The sequence below is a fragment of the Oryctolagus cuniculus genome, chromosome 10, assembly GCF_964237555.1.
Source record: "Oryctolagus cuniculus chromosome 10, mOryCun1.1, whole genome shotgun sequence".
NCBI classification, from domain to species: Eukaryota; Metazoa; Chordata; class Mammalia; order Lagomorpha; family Leporidae; genus Oryctolagus; species Oryctolagus cuniculus.
This window is the reverse complement of record NC_091441.1, coordinates 77,799,879-77,818,113: the sequence shown is the minus strand read 5'-3', so window position 1 is coordinate 77,818,113 and position 18,235 is coordinate 77,799,879. Positions and strand designations below refer to the sequence as shown.

Genomic DNA, 18,235 nt, shown 5'->3' with positions numbered 1-18,235 from the left:
CCGGCTGGCCTGCGTGTGTGTAGTACACAGGTGCTAGTGCCCTGTCTCTTACCTCACGGAGCCCTCTTGCAACCCTGGCAAGAAAGAGCTACCCTGCCCCCTTCTACCTGCCGCTGAACTGAGCCCCAGACATCTTCAGTCCTGCTGAACTGCGAAATCTACGATTCCACTCTGTGGCCCAAAAGATATCCACCCGTCTCTATAGTCGCACTGCAGAGACGGATTTCTGTTGCTATCATTTCGGCCAGGACACGACCTTTTTTTCCAGGGGTAGCAGTATTCAGGGCTGAAGACGCCGGTCTTGGAAGCTAGCGGCTGGAAGCACGGCCACCTCCTCAGCAGTGGAACCCAAGTCCCACTTGGCCTCTCCAGTTCTAAGTAGGGTTACAGCCACCTTTTGCATGCTCCGGGTATGTGGCAGGTGCTGGGTGGCACAGTACTCATCACAACCCAGCAGCGTTCACAGTATATACAGGCCCAGAGCGCGCGCGCACACACACACACACACACACACACACCCCAGCAGAAGAGGATTCGTGTCTGGTTCCCTTGACCCCAAATCCAGTATATTTCCACCACACCACACACCACACCACACCACACACAGGTAGCGAACGCTTCTACAACAGTAGCGAAGGCCATTATGCCTACGCACCATAAACAGCGGCCACATTCCAAGGGCCGACCAAGGCAGCTGGTGTCACCACTGTGCTGGAGAACTGGTCCCGGGGGGTTCCAGCACCCCACCTTCACGGAGCTGGCTACTGGCAGACAGAGGCAGAGGACACAGCCCTTGCCTTCAACTCACCAATGGGAGAAACCAAACACTGCCAGCACACAACCCCCACCTGGTGTGGGAAGAGGTTGCAAGCCCAGCCTAAGAGGTGAGGAGTGGCTGAGAAGAAAGGGAAAAGTTTTTCTAGGCAGAGGGAAATGCATATGGCAGCTGCTAGGCTCCAAGTGTTTACGGAGCAAAAGATAAAAAGCACTATTCTGAATTTTTATTAATACACTAGGAATATCCTAACTTGCAAATGTCAGATAATGACTTACAAGGTGTCCTCATTTTACCGTGCTGAGCACAGATTGCGGTTTTCAAACTTCATTCCAAGGGGCCACTGCGGTGTGGGAGGTGGGGAGGAGAGGCCAACCGTGCTGAGCTGGAAGTCACCTGACAGCAAGCCGCGTCCTGGGCTCCGAGCAGGGGCTCTGGCAAAATAAGTGCTTAATAAGTATCTGCTGAATGAGAAAACAGGGAGCAGCAGCCTTCAACTCACGTCCTTAGGCAACCACAAGAACTCAGCTGTTGTTTATTTTAAACGTGGGGGGGCTCTAAGTAAGGTTTCATTTGGGCAAGGCAGCAAAACCACTTAAGAAAAAAAGAACCAAAAAAAGAACATCAGATTTATGAATATCTCTACATTTTCCCTCATTTCTTCCTCTACCATGACATCCATCCAACATGAGAGGCATTAAACCAGTCCTGCTCAAACCCTAGCCAAGTTCCAGGATCCCAACCACATACAACCATCCACGTAGTGCTCGGCCACATCAGTCAGTAGTGTGGCCCGCTCATGACCATAGCCAGAGGCCAGCTGGGTATGACCCACACCTGGCTTGTCCAGGTCTCTGCCCAGGGCTGAACTCGACACCTAAGCCTCGGATCACGCCAGCTCGCTGATCCCATGGGAGACTAACATCAGCGCCTCTTGACCCGAGAGCTAGGAAACGGGGAAGGAAGGTCTGAAGACTGAAAAGCTTCTACAAACACTGAGGACTCCTGCGAGGGGTCGTGGGAGGGAGTTCCCAACGCAAGCTCAACTCTCGACTGCAGGTAAGCTGTTTTCCTACTTAGGTTTGCCGCATCAATACGTAACTCACTAACTAATCTCCACGGCTTCGTCAGACGGCAGCCTCTCTCCCGCGGGAGACGTCAGGAAGGAAAGTGGAAATGGCGAGGCGTATAGTCATTATCCTCCAAGAATTCAGAGATGCATTTGATAAATTCTGTATGAGGCAAAGTGGGAAAGCGTTATCTGGGAGGACCAAAGTAAAATCCATCCACAGGGTAAATGCAGACCGGCTGAGCCAACTAAGGACGGTTCTGCTGAGAAGAGAAATTGTGTGTATATAGGAAAGAAAAGTGAAAACTTCGGGTCGAGTGTCAGAATCTTTCCGTTCCTCCAAGACACGCTCATCCCACTGCAGGCCCTTTGCACATGCTATCTCTTTGCTCTAAAATGCTCTTTCACAGTTCTATGCATGGTGTTCTCCTCCTCCTCTTACAAGGCCTCCCTTGCAAGGCCTCAGAAGTCCTTCTCTGACTACACATTCTAAAATAGCCTTCCTTCTTTCTGTGTCTGGTAAAACATCAGATGCATTTTTATGTAATCACCCCCATTTCTGCTTATGTGTTTCTTGGCTTACTTATTATGACTCTTCCCTTAATCGTCATAAAGGCAGAAACCACAGCTGTTTGGGTCACCGCCATATATCTCCTGTGGAATCCATGGATGTGGGATACATGAATTCATAAACGGGAAGAACACGGAGCAGGAGGAGGAAGCATCGCACAGACAGACACGTGGCCAGGGAAGTGCTGGTGATGGTGGAAGGAGGTGACGGAGAGGATCTGGTGGGAGCAAAGGGAACAACAGGAGTAAGATCAGCGAGAACCAGAAACCACGCTGCAGAGGAAGCAGGCGGGAGCTCACAGAAGGCCCGGAATGAATGCCAGCCAAGTGAAGGAGCCTGGACTCTCTGTTAAACAAAAGGAGCTCTTGAAGGTTCTGAGCAAACATGTGTAATGTGATTTGGGTTGCCCCAGCAGGAGCACGTGAGAACAGAGTTGCCAGCCACAGGCTACCGCTGTAATAGAGACAAAGCACAACAACGGCCTGGATGTGAGGAGCCCAGCAAGGAGAAGGCAAGCATAGGGGAGACAGACGTCACAGACTTTAGCAACTGCAGGTGCATGAGGAGCGAGGGGTGGAAGGGTAAGAAAGAAGACCTCCAGGTTCCAGGAATGACTGATGAGACAGTGGTGATGGAATGAACAGAAGCAGGCAATACGGAAGACGAGCAGATACAGGAGAAGGGATGGCAGATTCTACCCCAGATATGCCTATGCAGACATCCGAGGGCAAGGGGGATTCTTTGTGAAGATACCTTCCAGGAGGCTGAACGCAAGCCTGGAAGCACGAGAGACCGGTGTGAAGCAGGGATGTCCCAGAGTCCTGGAGATGAGCTTTACAGTAGAAGGAGGAAGAGGAGAGTGCAGAAAGGGCAAGTCAAGTCAGAAGAACGCCCACTCTCAGGCATCAGAATCACAGCTTTTGATCAAACTGGCAGAGACCGCGATGGGGATACAGCCTCTCTCCTGCTTTTGGTGAACAGACTGGCTGGCCCCATTCCACCTAATAGGACTGTGGCTCTCAGGGACAGCTTACAAGCAATTCTGCAAGTTGCCAGGTGCCTCCTGCCGGCCTACTCTCCGACTGGGACACTCCGTCAGGCCCTCTGGTTGTCGGTTTTAAAAATGTCCATGTCCCAACCACTTCCTGCTCTAACCAAATCCATCGAACAGTACAGATACGCATGCCAGTGCAAAATATGGCAGCAGTAAAAGTTGACAGAGCTAATTTTCAATTGTTTTGGCAAAACAGCTTGGTCCACCCCTTCGGGTTTGGAAAGCAGTCAGCTTATTAGCAGAGAACGGGCTGCTGTCTCTGCACGCGTCTTGCTCCAGGCCGGCTTCCCGATCCTCGTGTCACGAGAAGCTCCTACTGGGAGCCCCGCTCTGAAGAGGCTCCCAGCCGAAACGTCTTTCATGCCCCGGCTTTGAAGCAGAGCCCCCCTCAACAGGCAGAGTCACAAAACCAGAAGAGTTACGGCATGTCGTGAGATCCAAAGGCAACGACCCATCCGAGACCTCCCCGGCGTGAGGTGGCCCAGCCCCACAGACTCAGGCCAGGAACTCCGAGGGGCACCTTTGGAGAAGGAGTGCAACGCACGCTTCACCTGGGGCTGCAGCTGCTCCATGGGCCTGCGCAGCCCCTTGGCTCCTGCAGGAGCTGCAGCTGGAGCAGGGGCTTTCCTGGCCCTGAGGTTGCTCTCTGCCTGTCCCTTCCACCGTGCAATTACAGAATCAATAAAACATCCCTTTGAAACTCCCTGGACTAGTGCCGACACGCACACAGTAGTCGGCTCACATTTTGGACTGTTTCCGTTATGACAGCCGGCAAAAGGGGGAGAAGACAGCGCACACTAGGAAGAAAGTAACCGAGGTTTGGCTTTCCATGGGCAGCCCAGGGCTTTCTATCACCCACCCAGGAACTGCCAACCGCACCCACGGGTGGCGGCCACAAAACCAAGGTGTCATCATTTCTTAGGGGACCTCCAGGACAAACCTGGGGGAGTCTGAATTTTATCTGCTTTGGGCCCCCGTTTTCAGTGGGGGAGGAGGGGAAAAGGAGCAGGAGGAAACTACTTTTTAAGGAAAAAAAAAAATCTTGGACAGGCCTACCTGAGAAAGACTTTTTTTTCTGGTCTGCTCTGAGCATTTCAGGAATCAAAGGCCCGTGCCAAAAGCAGGCAGCGAGGCGGAACTCGACACTTGTGTGCGTTGCTCGTGAGAACTTGGGGGTGGGGGTGGGGGGCGGGAGGGGGGGGGTACCGAAACGTCCCTGTCCATCTGTTGGTGTCTGGGCGGCAGAAAATATTGAAATAGAAATAGAAAGTTAGAAAAATGCTTAGGAGCAAAAACCTGAAAGAGTATTGTATTTGAAAAGGAAATGTTAGACTGACTGTATAAAAATGGAAAAACAGAATTAACATGTTCCATAATGATTCGTCTGTGTTCACTAAATATTGAGCTGAAATTTGGTGAAACCCTCAAAATACGACTTCCCAAGGAAGGCGTCGTCTTCAAGAAATCATCATCAGGGAGAGAGAGCTCCGACGCCCCAGGTGTCTCCGCTCCCTCACCTGGCTGATGGCCTTTCCTTTCGCTTTATTAAATAGTCAGAAATCCTATGCACTGAATGCCGCACTCCAAAACCCCGAGAGGAGCCCATTACCAGCATTCCTCAAACATATTTGCATATCCAGTGAAAAACAAAATTCACAATCTTTCCAAGCTACTTCTGCTCTACTGGGAAGCTATAAAAACTGGCAAGTCAGGGAAACCAAGATTCCTCTTTCTCCTCCCTCCACGCTCACACAGGAAGTGACACGAAAGGTTTGCTCAGATTGCCCGGCGACACTGACCACAATCGGGCAGGGAAAGACCACCCTGGGAATAAGGCAACTTGGGTCTCCTGCCTGCTCCCTCTGACCATACCCCAGAATAGCCAGCCCACGCTGTGGAAAGCCTGACTCCAGGACTTTGCAACGTGAGCGGTTTTGGCATTGCTAACTCAACCCGACAGTCCTTACTCGTAAAATACAGACCACAGCCATGCACACGTAGTAAAATGAGCAGGCGCAAATCTGGTGCAGTATTGCAAGCCGAGTGAATAATAGTACAAAAATATCAGAAAAGGAAAGGTTATGAAATTTCATAACAGATGACAAATTGGTAGCTTTTCCCCGCTTTTCTGGAATGGATTCAGTAACAGATTTGAATCTTGGGCTTTGATGCTTGTCTGAGATATGCAGGGATCCCAAGTTCAAGGAGAAAAAAAAAAAACACACACACACACAGAAGTCATCTGCATGCTACTTCACTTACAGCAGGGTCTATCCTATGCCATTTATCCCAGAAATTGTTCCGTTCCTTTTTTGATCCACCTTTATTTAAAACAACATTAAAGTTTAAAATTCCACCCTTGTTCAAGCCCCCAGCCTTCTCTCCCAATGATGAACCTACCTGCTCAGATTCCAGGGAAGTAAACAGAAAGCCCTGCATTCTGTCACCTTGGAAGAGAGGCTCAGAACTGTGCCGTATGGTGTCTGTCTGTCACCACGCTCTGGGGCTGCGGGGGAGGGAGCCACATGTTCCCAGGGCAAGAGTAGCCATGCTGGGGAATGCCTTACAGGTCACTGGCTCAGCTGCCTTTGGAGCAACGGAGTGGCCAGAACTGCCTGGCATAGGTACTTGTGCCAATGGGTCCCTCCTGCCATCTGAAACCTTTTCCTAGACATTCTCCCTGGAACATTCACCTCAGCTTCGACACAACCTCTGAGAAGTGCCTGGGAGAGAACCACGCAGGGAAAAGAGACCCAGTGCTAGAGGAGACTCCAGTGGACACAGCCCGGGCCTGCAAGGGGCTCAGGTTAACCAGGGAGGAAAGCGGACGTGCAAGTGAGCCACACAAAGGCAACAGCAGGCAGATGGAAACCAGCTCTGGAGAAACGTAACAAACCTCCTGGCTGGCGGGCTTCACAAAAAAGGCTGCCGTGAAGAGGAGGAACTAAAGTGCTAGGAGAGGCCCGCCCAGGAAGTACCTGCATGGTTACTGTTCTCTGGGACTCACATTTATGCCAGTGAGCACTCCTCGCTGACGATGTGTGTGACTCTGCTCACACCATGTTAGCCGCCAAGCTACGCTACGGGCTTCCTATACTCAAACACTGCCACGACTCTGCCCATTTTACAGAAAGAAAAACCAAACTAGTGAGAGATTAGGCAACTTGCTGGGGTCACCACGCTAAGCTAGGTGAGTTGAGAGGTAGGGATTTGAAGCCTGGTGCAACTGATCCCACACTGTTGGAGTGGTTATGTCAACAAAACACATTTTTCAGAGTTCTTTGCTAAAGTGAATAGAAATTTGGGAGATCCTAATTGCAAACTCCTAATTTTCAAGGTTACAATCATATCCAAAGAGGAATGGAGATCAACTTTCCCACCAAGCTAGCCTAGCACCGTGGGTCAAATTCAGAACCCAAACTTTCTGGACTTTCCCTGTGTTTTCCGTTCTAGGTGTTTACACTGACTTCCTTGTGTATGTTATATGGGAAACCAAAGCTATTCAGTGAAAAATAAAGACTATACATAAACCCCACCATGCAGGCAATTCTCTCTTTAAGAAAAAAAAAAGGGGGGACAGTGCTGTGGCATACATAGCGGGTGGTGCTGCCGCCTGCAGTGCCTTTGACCTGGAGGAGCCTCCTGGCTCCTGGCTTTGGATCAGCATGGCTCCAGCCTTTGCAGCCAATTGGGGAGTGAGCCAGTGGATGGAAGACCTCTCTCTCCCTCTCTCTCTCTCACTCTCTCTTTCTCTGTGTAGCTTGACTTTTGGATGGATAAATCTTTAAACAAACAAAAAAATGATTAAGTTAAAGACAGAAAGGAACAGACAATGTTCTATCTGCTGGTTCACTCCCCAAATGGCCACAATGGGTGAGGCTAGGCCAGGCAGAAGCCAGGAGCTTCATCTGAGTGCTAGGGTCCCAAGCACTTGGGCCATCTTCTGCTCCTTTTCTAGGCCATTACCAGGGAGCTGGGTGGAAAGTGGATCAGCCAGGACTTGAACCAGTGCCTATATAGGGTGCTGGTGTCACATGGCAGGCAGATTAACCCACCATGCCACAATGCCTGCCCTAGCAATTCTTTTTTTTCTCATTTTTTTTTCTATTTTTGATATAATATATTTTTCATATTACATTATGGTCAAAGGCTGAATGCGCCACTAAATAAATAGACCAACAAGCAAAAAGGCCGCAGTTCAGCACTGGAGAAGCAATTCTTGCTCTCTGTCCATACCTTGAGCCCACCAAGAAGTGCAGAAAGCCCGGGACACACTCACAGGACCTCTGGTTTTCTTTTCTTTTCTTTTTTATTTTTTTGACAGGCAGAGTGGACAGTGAGAGAGAGAGAGACAGAGAGAAAGGTCTTCCTTTGCCGTTGGTTCACCCTCCAATGGCCGCCGCGGCCGGCACACCGCGCTGATCCGATGGCAGGAGCCAGGAGCCAGGTGCTTTTCCTGGTCTCCCATGGGGTGCAGGGCCCAAGCACCTGGGCCATCCTCCACTGCACTCTCTGGCCACAGCAGAGGGCTGGCCTGGAAGAGGGGCAACCGGGACAGAATCCGGCGCCCCGACCGGGACTAGAACCCAGTGTGCCGGCGCCGCTAGGTGGAGGATTAGCCTAGTGAGCCACGGCGCCGGCCTTGGACCTCTGGTTTTCTGAGACCCGCAGCGGGTATCTCCTTAGTTCCAGCCCGTGTACCAGGGGACGCCCCAGGAAGAGCTGGCGCTGACACCGCTGTCCACAGGGACCTCTGATTACCACCGAGCACTAAGCAAAACAGGACCGAACTGGGGTCTGCAGGAGATCCACCTCTGCCAACCCCATGTGCACAGACCTCCGGGTGGGCGCAGGCCTCGGCGTGGCCCAGTTCAGATTCAGAATTTTCCCTTTTGCCACGTCCCTGCATCTCTCCCGTAGATTTTTCCATCTCCTCCCAAGCCCGGCACAGAGCCTTTTCCCTTCCTTTGCCCTGCCCGGCCACCCCTGAACCAGCCATTGACCTTGGACCCCTCCCTGCATTCAAAGCACAATCAACGCGCCCCTCCCGGGCAGGGGCCCAATGACCCCCATTCTTCTCTCCCTTCGGAAGCTTCCTTTTCCTGTCCCTCCCAGTCTAATAATCTGCTCTGTGGATTCCATGGGGTCCCCTGGGCTGACTCCCCACCTCACAGGGCAGGGCCTGCTGGCATCTCAGCTGTAGTTCCTGGTGGTTTGGGCCGGATACAAATGGGCCGTGCCACATCAGAAAGCTGTACCCAGCAGCACAGAACCTAGCATGGCAGCTGCATCCAGCCTCAAGCACCCCTCCCCAAATCGGAGCTCTCAACATTGATGTGTGCAGCGCTCCTAACTCTACCCCTCAAAGCAGCGTGACAATTTACTCTGACAGGAAATGTGAACATGTAAAAAAAAAAAAAAAAACCACACACACACACACACACGCATACATGCACACCAACATGATGTGGCTGAGGAGCCATTCTGTGCAATGTTTCCAAGGACGACCACAGTCTGAGCTTTAAGATGGGTAAAATCACCATGAGACAAGGATTTTTTTTTTTTTTTTTTTTTTTGGACAGGCAGAGTGGACAGTGAGAGAGAGAGAGAGACAAGGAGAAAGGTCTTCCTTTTCCGTTGGTTCACCCCCCAATGGCTACCGCGGCCGGCGCACCACGCTGATCCGATGGCAGGAGCCAGGTGCCTCTCCTGGTCTCCCATGCAGGTGCAGGGGCCCAAGGACTTGGGCCATTCTCCACTGCACTCCCTGGCCACAGCAGAGAGCTGGCCTGGAAGAGGAGCAACCGGGACAGAATCCGGCGCCCTGACCGGGACTAGAACCCGATGTGCCGGTGCCTCAGGCGGAGGATTAGCCTATTGAGCCGTGGCACCAGCCGTGACACAAGGATTTTAAGGGTAAACAGGCCCCGATCACCTTCTACCTGCTGGACTCTTCTGGGGTCTCCAGGTCTTTAAAGAAAACTTGGGTGACATCAATGAGTTGCTGAGTCCTTCTCCCCTCTTCCTCCCTCTATGAAAACACAGCCAATCAGCACTGACAGCAGGTTTATATCTAAGACGTCAGCCGTCAAAGGGTGCGAGTGAAGTCCTAAACTGGTGACACACAAGGACCCTGAAGAAAATATAGCAAGTCAACCTAAATTAGCCCAGCCACTTTAGGCATTGTTTGTAAAACTATAAAATCAAATAGTTGGTGCCAGACTTTTGATAGATCCTTTTTTCTCCAGCTATACAAACACTCCATGCGTCCATCAGGATGGAGCAAGGGCTTGTGTTTGTTCCTTAATACACACACAGTCAATCAGGGAAACAATTTTATGGGCTCAACCACGAGAAATACAAACATTCGAAGCCTTCCAACACATTTGGTATCCGACACCCCACATCACAGAGGGGCCAAGCAGGGGAGACTCTGAATAATCTCTGATCGTGCAAGGGAAAGGTCTGTCAACTAAAATAAAAGCACACATTAAAAGCAGGCATGCTGTACAAATAGAATATAAAACAGGTTAACAGGGGTTCTGTTTTTCTCCTGGGTGAGATAAGTTCTCCCAGGCTCACTGTGTGTTCTGAACTCTGCTAGCCTTTTTCTGTGTGGGAAGAACAGAGCCAAGCCCATCCAAGCCTCTCTGAGTTTGCTCTTCCCTGACTGGCTGGCTGGATGTGTGTGGCTGCGTGGGCCACGCAGGTAAGCAAAGGTGTGTGAGCACTCACCTGTACTGTCTGCTCCCCTTGACGTCACATGGAAACTTGGCTACCATCAATGGCAAGACCCAAGCCAAATGAAAACCCAAGCACATGTTACGGCTTCCTGGCTGGCTTACACTGCCCTGGTTTATCTTCATATGCCTTAAATTTTGAGGACTATTTAAAGACCAAGCATCATGAATGCTTCTACTATACAGTACTTAAAAAAAAAAATCACAAAATATTTTTAGGTAAGGCACCACCAAGAGATGGCAAAGAAAACCAGAATCAGTCAGGACTTGTAAGGAGTTTCCAGTCCTTGCTTTTTTATTTTTTTTAAAAGTTATTTATTTATTTATTTATTTATTGGAAAGGCAGAGATACAGAGAGAGAAGGAGAGAGATCTTCCATCCACTGGTTCACTCCCCAAATGGTAGCAATAGCTGGGACTGGGCCAGGCTGAAGCCAGGAGCCAGGAGCCAGGAGCCTCTTCCATGTCTCCAACATGGATGCAGGGGCCCAAGGACTTAGGTCATCTTCTACTGATTTCCAGGCCCATCCCACAGGGAGCTGGATCAGAAGTGGAGCAGCCAGGACTTGAACCGTGGCACACATGGGATGCCGGCACTGTATGCAGAGGCTGAACCTTCTACGCCACAGTGCTGCCCCCCTTACAGCCCAGTTGATGACCCAGGACAGTGGCCTCTGCACAGGCAAGTGGCTCTGAAGTGTGTGCTACCTGCCGAATGGAGCAGTGGTGATGACGGGAAGCAGATGCCAGAGAACTCTGTGCACCAGCAGGGAAACACCTTCAGAGGACTCCTCCGTGTTCCTGGGGTGCCACCTGCATGCCACACCTCGCAATGTGCCTTTCTAGAACCTTCCTGGCTCAAGTCCCAACTTCCCCAAACCAGGAATCTAGAAATGGCCTGCAGGGTCCAGGAAGTGCCAGAGGCCCTACCTTTTACATTTTCTGTGCACATGCACGGATGACAGCATTTATGCAAATTAAAGAAGTATACACAAAAGCACTCTGTTTCGTTGGTGGACATTCATGTATATAAATCAAATAGGAAAACCAGAACTAGCATATGGATGAACCACATGAGAGAGATGCTTTGTGTCTGGGGTAGGGGGCTTGGAAAAGGTTAGACTTGTATAGACCTCTGAACCCTATGCAGAGCCTTCCAGATAAAATTTTCTTCACTGGGAGTGGGGTTGTTGGGAGAGAGAGACAATGCCTTTTGACTTATGAGGAACCCATACCAGGAATGCCATCCGGGAATGGTTTCTCTGAATAACATTGAAGCTTTATATGGCATGAACCCATATCCCTGGGATGAAGATACAGAGATGGTTTCTAAATTGTAGAATAAAGGAAAATAAATAAATATAAAAAGTTTCCTTCTTTTTTGGCAGGTTGGGAGGGGTGGGATTCACAGTGATTATAAAGTCAATTACTTTAAGCTCTTAAGGAAAGTGATATACCCAAAAGGTCTGTCTCTTATACACACGCACTCAGGGTGACTTTTACACACACACTTGGAATACCTCCTGCACACACACACTCAGGGTGATTTGTATCCACACACTCGGGGTACCTCTTGCACACACACACTCAAGGTGATTTGCACACACTCAGGGTGACTTATGCATACACACTTGGGGTACCTCCTGCACGCACACACTCAGGGTGACTTGTGCACTTACACTTGGAGTGATTTGTATGCACACACACTTGGGTGCCTTCTACACACGGGCACTCATGGTGACTTTCACACACACACTTGGTGTATCTCTTATGCATGCACACTCAAGGTGACTTGCACACGTGCACACTTGGGATATCTCTTGCACACACACTCAGGGTGACTTGCACACATGCACACTCGGGGTATCTCTTGCACACACACACTCAGGGTGACTTGCACACACGCACACTTGGGATATCTCTTGCAATGTAATTTCAGGGTACATCCTGCACATGCACACTCGGGGTGACTTCCACACATGCACACTGGGGGTAACCCTTGCTGGGGAAGAGAGTGGCTACTGCTTTCAACAGGAGCTCTTTCCCAGGATGAAAACCAGCCAGGCCAATCTCCATGCTCCATTTTAGCTTACATTTTTCTTTTTTTTTTCTCTTTTATTAATTTATTTGAGCAGCAGAGTTATAGACAGAGAAAGGGGTCTTCCATCTGGTGGTTCATTGCCCAAAAGGCCAGATGGCCAGAGTTGGGCCGATCTGAAGCCAGGAGCCAGGAGCTTCTTCTGGGTCCCCCATGTAGGTGCAGGGGCCCAAGCACTCAGGCCATCTTCTACTGCTTTCCCAGGCTATAGCAGAGAGCTGGATCAGAAGAGGAGCAGCCAGGACTCAAACTGGCACCCATATGTATGGATGCTGGCGCCGTGGATGGAGGCTTAGTCTACTGCACCACAGCACCAGACCCATTTTCTTCGTCTTCCTTACAGCTTAATGGCACAGGTTTGTTGACAGTTTTGGGGAACTGAGGAAGGATAAATAGAAGTTAGGTTTCCTGGGTTCAAAAAAATGTATCCTTGAGTTGGTGAGGAGAGAGGAAAAATAGTGAAAAACATAAAATTGATTGGTTTAATTACCAATTGAAAGAATATCATAAAAGTGGGCAGGACAGCCTGTGCACTGGTCACCTAACATCTGTATCTAGGTCAAGAAACAGAGAAGGACATATACATTAAGGGTTTTGTACTGTTTGGAGGTCATGGGCATCCTAGCAAATCTGAAAAATCTTAGTCCTTCTCTGAGTGTGTACATGTGCACTGGTGTGTACAAAACAACTGTCCATTTTCCTGATTCCAGGAAGAAACACTGGTGACATCTGGTTGTGCTCACATCTACTGCACTGCCTTTCAGAAATTCCTTCTTTCAATAAAGAAGTTTCCTCTAAGAGCGAAAATGTACATTGCAATAGTAAAGTCTTGGAATCCCCACAGTTAAAATGAAAACAAAACCAAGATCTGGCTTTGTAGAAGCCAATATCTCCAAAGTCATTTTACCCCTAGAACAGTTTCGGGGTGGAGCAAATTAATATGTTGAGGAACTTGTGGTCTGAGGAACACAGTGTGAGACATGCTGGCTTTGTGAGGGTAATACCTCTGCATTTCACACTGCTGTCCACATTCCAACAGTCCTCTCCCATTGTCCCCATAAACATGACTCATCCTCGTAAAATCAGAAATCCTAGTTTTAGATTCATAAAATATGGTCTCTATTATAATGTCATGTATTTCCACAAACCCCTTATGAACTGACTCGCACAACCCCTTCCAATGCTAAGAAGAGAAAATTTTCATGCACTCCCTTCATCAACCCAGTAGGGTTGAGCCAAGTGAATTTGTAAACCAAGTCTAGAACGCATTCTCAAATGGCGATGGCAAGACTACACCAAAACACCCAGGAAATCAAATTCTGCTTCAGAGTCATGACCAGTCCAAGGGGAAATCTGCAAAATGTCTCTTCTAATAACCTCATTTTACAGAACTTGGACATCTACCCGAAACACAGGAAACAAAAATTTAAGCCCCACTGCCAACCAAAGCAATGCAAATTAAGGCAATACCATTTTCCCACCTATCAAATTAGGGACTGTCTTCACCCATAATACCCTAGGTCACTGGAGTTTAGGGAAATGACTTTCATGTACAAAGCTGATAGAGCACACACGCAGTATCACCATTTTGAAAAACAAAATGCTGGCATTAAAATTTCTCAGTGTCTGTGACCAAACAATCCCATTTCTGATGTACGAAAAGGAACACAGGCTGTGAACACGCACAGAGTTTGGGGGTAGCAGAAGCCAAGAGCAATTCTCCACTGGGCTTGCCCAACTCACAGGCAAGCAGAGTCATGGGGTCAGGGCGGAGTCGGGAAGCCAGGACCTTGGAGGGTTCCCCAAAGGACCCTCAGCAATGGTTCCTCCACCTTTTCCTAAACACACACACACACACACACACACACACAGAGCGCTCAAGCCCAAAGAGTGGAGGAGCAGGAACCTCCATCTGGGATCATCATCCACTCACAGCAGCATCTCTGTGACGCGGCTGGGAAGAAGAAGAAATGCTGCTGGAATCGGAGTCTGTTCCTCTGCCGGGGGCACTGGAGACCCAAACCAAAGAAGTAACGAAGTTCAAGAGGGAAGGACATCCCTGCAGACATCATGCTTGGGGGCAGGAGTCTGGCCCAGCAGTTAAGGTGGTGGTTAGGGCACCTGTGCCCCTCACTGAAATGCCTGGCTTGGACACCTCCTCCAGTTCCTAACTCCAGCTTCCTACTAATGCACACCCCAGCGGGCAGCAGGTCACCGGTCCAGTACTTGGGTCCCTATCACTCTCATGGCAGATGTGATGGCTCTGGGCTTCGGCCTGGCCCCAGCTGTCATGGGCATTTGGGGAGTAGATCAGTGGTTTGGAGCTCTTGTCTCTGTCTCCGCCTCTCTCTCAAATAAACAAACAAAAAATTTTTAAGAAAAGAAAGATCCTTGGTCCCAAGAGGTGAAAGGCCACCCAGAGGAGACAGAGTGAAAGAGAACACGAGGAGAAGCCCTGTGATCCTTTGATGGAAGGAACAGAAAACAAAGATGAATGAAAACAATGGCAGGGCCTTCTTTTCAGAAAAGATGTGATTCTGTGTGAACCCAACTCAGGGAATCTATGAAAACGGTGGGATAAAGGCAACTGAAACAATAGAACAGTGTACTACCTCCAGGAAAATGCAGGCATCCAACATGTTTTGCTATGCGGAGGAAGGAGAGGAAAATGTAGGAACAGGTAGACACCTCAAGGATAGTCTGCCTGGTGTTGCTAAGCATTGCATTCTCAGGTCTCAAGAAAAAAAAAAATCTAAGTGTGAATGAATGAATGAATGAATGGTTGTCCCATCTTCATTTTCCGACAAGCTCGTTTAATATGAGCTACACTGGCTGAACAAACTGGTGTCTTTGGATTACTTTTAAAATGTGAAACAGCAAGACCAGTCCTATTTCCACTTATTTCTCCACCTTTGCGAGTGACCTGCTGTGGCATCAGTCCCTGTGCATTCCATTATCTCAGCCGACTCTCCATGGTCCAGGCCGACAGCCGAGGAGCCTCTGGCTCAGAAAAGGATTAAGCCTCCGAGCACAGTAGGGACTTGGACACCACGTTCCCCTCCACTCCCACAATGCTCAGCTCCGAATATTGAGACACTCGCTTCCCTGGGTCTCGTGCACCTCACTTGCACACCCTGGATGTCTGTGGTCAAGATCTAGTCCTGATCACAAGGCTTGGGAGGCCCACGATGCAAACAGAACTACATGGATTTCAGGAGGTTTCAGTCTAATTTGGAAAAGGGAAAAAAGCAGTCTCCATAGATACAAGCTTGACAACATATTGCTTTTCTGCTCGCCTGTTTTCTTACACTGAGAATGTCAATGCAGAGCTGGAAAATTTCTAAGTAAATTACACAGACTGGACAACCAAGCGCCCCACCTACCCCTTCCACACCCCCACTGTTCAAGTCCCTGGGGCAGGAGGGTGGAGCAGAAATACTGGGGCCCTCTGAGGTGTGTGATGGAGCCCGGAGGCTGAGGCTACCACTGGCTACCCAGAGCGCCGGTGGAAGGAAGGCACCAGCTTACATCTCACAAAACTTCATGCTCACAGCAGCCGCATGACATTGTGTAAGGAGGGACTGTGTGTGCGGGTGGCACAGAAGCCAAGAGGGGGCCGGGCCTCTCGTTTCTATAGACGCAGAGCTTGGGCAAACTTCTCCAGGCCACAGCAGCGTGGGTTCCAGTGACAATGAGGGCAAGTGTGGCTATGGCTGCCTGAACACTGCTCAGAACTCCTGGGACCACGGACGCCAATGACCACCTGCTGACGCCACTGTCTTGTGTCATAAAGAAGGGGAGGGAAACAGGGACTCTGGGGCATCAACTGTGTCCTAGAAACCTTCAAGAAAGGGTACAGTGGGGTCTGAGGGGCCGCCAAATCTGTTTCCCTCAGTTAAGAAAGGGAGAGAGGATTTGATTTGATTTTTAGAGATTTATTTACTTATTTATTTATTCGAAAGGTATAGTTCTACAGAGACAGAGAGCAAGATCTTCCAACTGCTGGTTCACTCCCCAAATAGCCACAACAGCTGGGGCTGGGCCATGCAGAAGCCAGGATCTAGGAGCTTCTTCTAGGTCTCTCACATCAGTCAGGGGCCCAAGCATTTGGGCTATCATCTGCTTTCCAAGGCACATTAGCAGGAAGCTGGGTCAGAAGTGGAGCAGCCAGGACTGGAACCGTTGCCCATATGAGATGCCACCATTGCAGGCAGCAACTTTACCCACTACACCACAGCACTGGGCCCCAGGGAGAAGATTTTAAAAGATGAAGAAAGAGAACAGAAATAGAATTCCCCTTCTATATCATAGCCCAAAGAACTGAAACCAAGGACCCAAGGAGGTATTGTTACACCCATGTACATAGCAACATGGTTCACAAGAGTCAAAAGGTGGCAGTAACCCAGGTGTCCACTGATGAATGGACAGGCAAAACACACACACACACACACACACACACACACCCCAGAGTATTTGTTAGTCAGCCTCAAAAAAGAACAAAATTATACATCATGCTATGCCATGGATGAATCTCCAGGACATCAGGTTAAGTGAAATAATTCAGGGGCTGGTGCTGTGGTGTAGCAGGTAAAGCCACTGCCTGCAGTGCCAGCATCCCATATGGGCGCCAGTTTGAGACCCAGCTGCTCCACTTCTGATACAGCTCTCTACTATGGCCTGGGAAAGCAGTAGAAGATGGCCTAAGCCCTTGGGCCCCTGCACTCATATGGGAGGACCCTGAAGAAGCTCCTGGCTCCTGGCTCCTGGCTTCAGATTGGTGCAGCTCCAGCCATTGCGGCTAATGGGGGAGTGAACCAGCGGATGGAAGACCTCTCTCTCTCTCTTTCTCTCTCTGCCTCTCCTTCACTCTCTGTGTAACTCAGACTTTCAAATAAATAAAAAATAAATCTTAAAAAAAAAAAAATAATCCAGTCACAAAAAGACAAACACAATGAGGGACTACAGGAGCCAAGCTCATGGGACAAAAAGTAGAATGATGAGGGCCAGGGACTCTGGAGAGCTGCAACAGGACAGGTGCATAGTTTCAGTTATGCCAAATGGAAATGCTACAGAGACTGGTTCTACAGCAGTGTGAATGCACCTAAACCATTGAACTGAATGCATTTTTACAATGAAAAATATACTTAAAAGAAGAAAAAAAATGGAAAAAGACGCAGAGTCAAGACCGTGGTCCTCCCATATGAAAGTGAAACTTATTAACTGAAAAGCATATCCCAGGAGATGTAATAGGAACGGTAACTGCCTTCCTGCTGTCAACAGCATAAAACTCTGTTCAGATGCCTGTTGTGTGCTTCTCGCTCCATGTTCCAAACCAGAGACCTTGGCTGGCTGTGCCTTAGCCAGGGTAAGTCACTTGGCCAGTCATGGCACAACTCCCTGTGGACTGAGATCCAGCTCAGTCACTCCCACCAAGGTGGCTTTCCCTGCCCGGGGACAGGTGGAACTGTGTGGAGACAATTTTGGTTGTCAACTGGGAGAAAAAGAGAGGGCATGGTGGCAGCATCTAGGGTCTAGAGGCCAGGAAAGCTGCACCACATCGCATGAGGCACAGAGCACGAGACCCTACAACCAAGAACTTCCTGGCCCTAACTGTAAAGAGTACCCAGGTTAACACGCTTTGTCCTAGATTGGCCTAGGAGTTCAGAGACCAAGGTTCTGCTTTGTTCTTTTCATGTACGCCTTTGAGCAACCAGGAGAGTGAGCAATCACTAATAGACCCTGTGCTGTTTAAACACTCTGTGTGTATTTCATCACTCACTTCTCTTACTATGACCCTGGGGTAACTGTTAGGGAACCACATCTGGAGAAGTTAAGAAATGTGTCCAAAGTGTCATTGGTTGGGGTGAGCATCTGGCCAACAGTTCAGACACTGCTGTCCCCCTGGGTTCAAGACCCAGTTGCAGATCCT

General features: G+C 49.4%; 2 protein-coding genes across 3 annotated transcripts in view; both read right to left on the bottom strand.

Annotated features, from left to right (window-relative positions):
• Positions 1–1,195, bottom strand: part of FOXP1 (forkhead box P1) — a 464,888-nt gene extending 463,693 nt beyond the window's left edge. The window contains exon 1 of the mRNA XM_070050577.1: positions 1,054–1,195. The gene's annotated coding sequence lies outside the window, so the exon portion shown is untranslated. The remainder of the gene's footprint in view (positions 1–1,053) is intronic.
• EIF4E3 (eukaryotic translation initiation factor 4E family member 3) overlaps positions 1–18,235 on the bottom strand; it is a 411,364-nt gene that overhangs the window by 52,228 nt on the left and 340,901 nt on the right. Inside the window, exon 8 of one of the 2 annotated variants that reach the window (XM_070050598.1) lies at positions 6,634–12,684. The exons of the other annotated variant lie outside the window; for it this stretch is intronic. The gene's annotated coding sequence lies outside the window, so the exon portion shown is untranslated. Of the gene's footprint in view, positions 1–6,633; positions 12,685–18,235 lie in introns of those variants that run through there. 2 annotated transcript variants of the gene reach the window in all.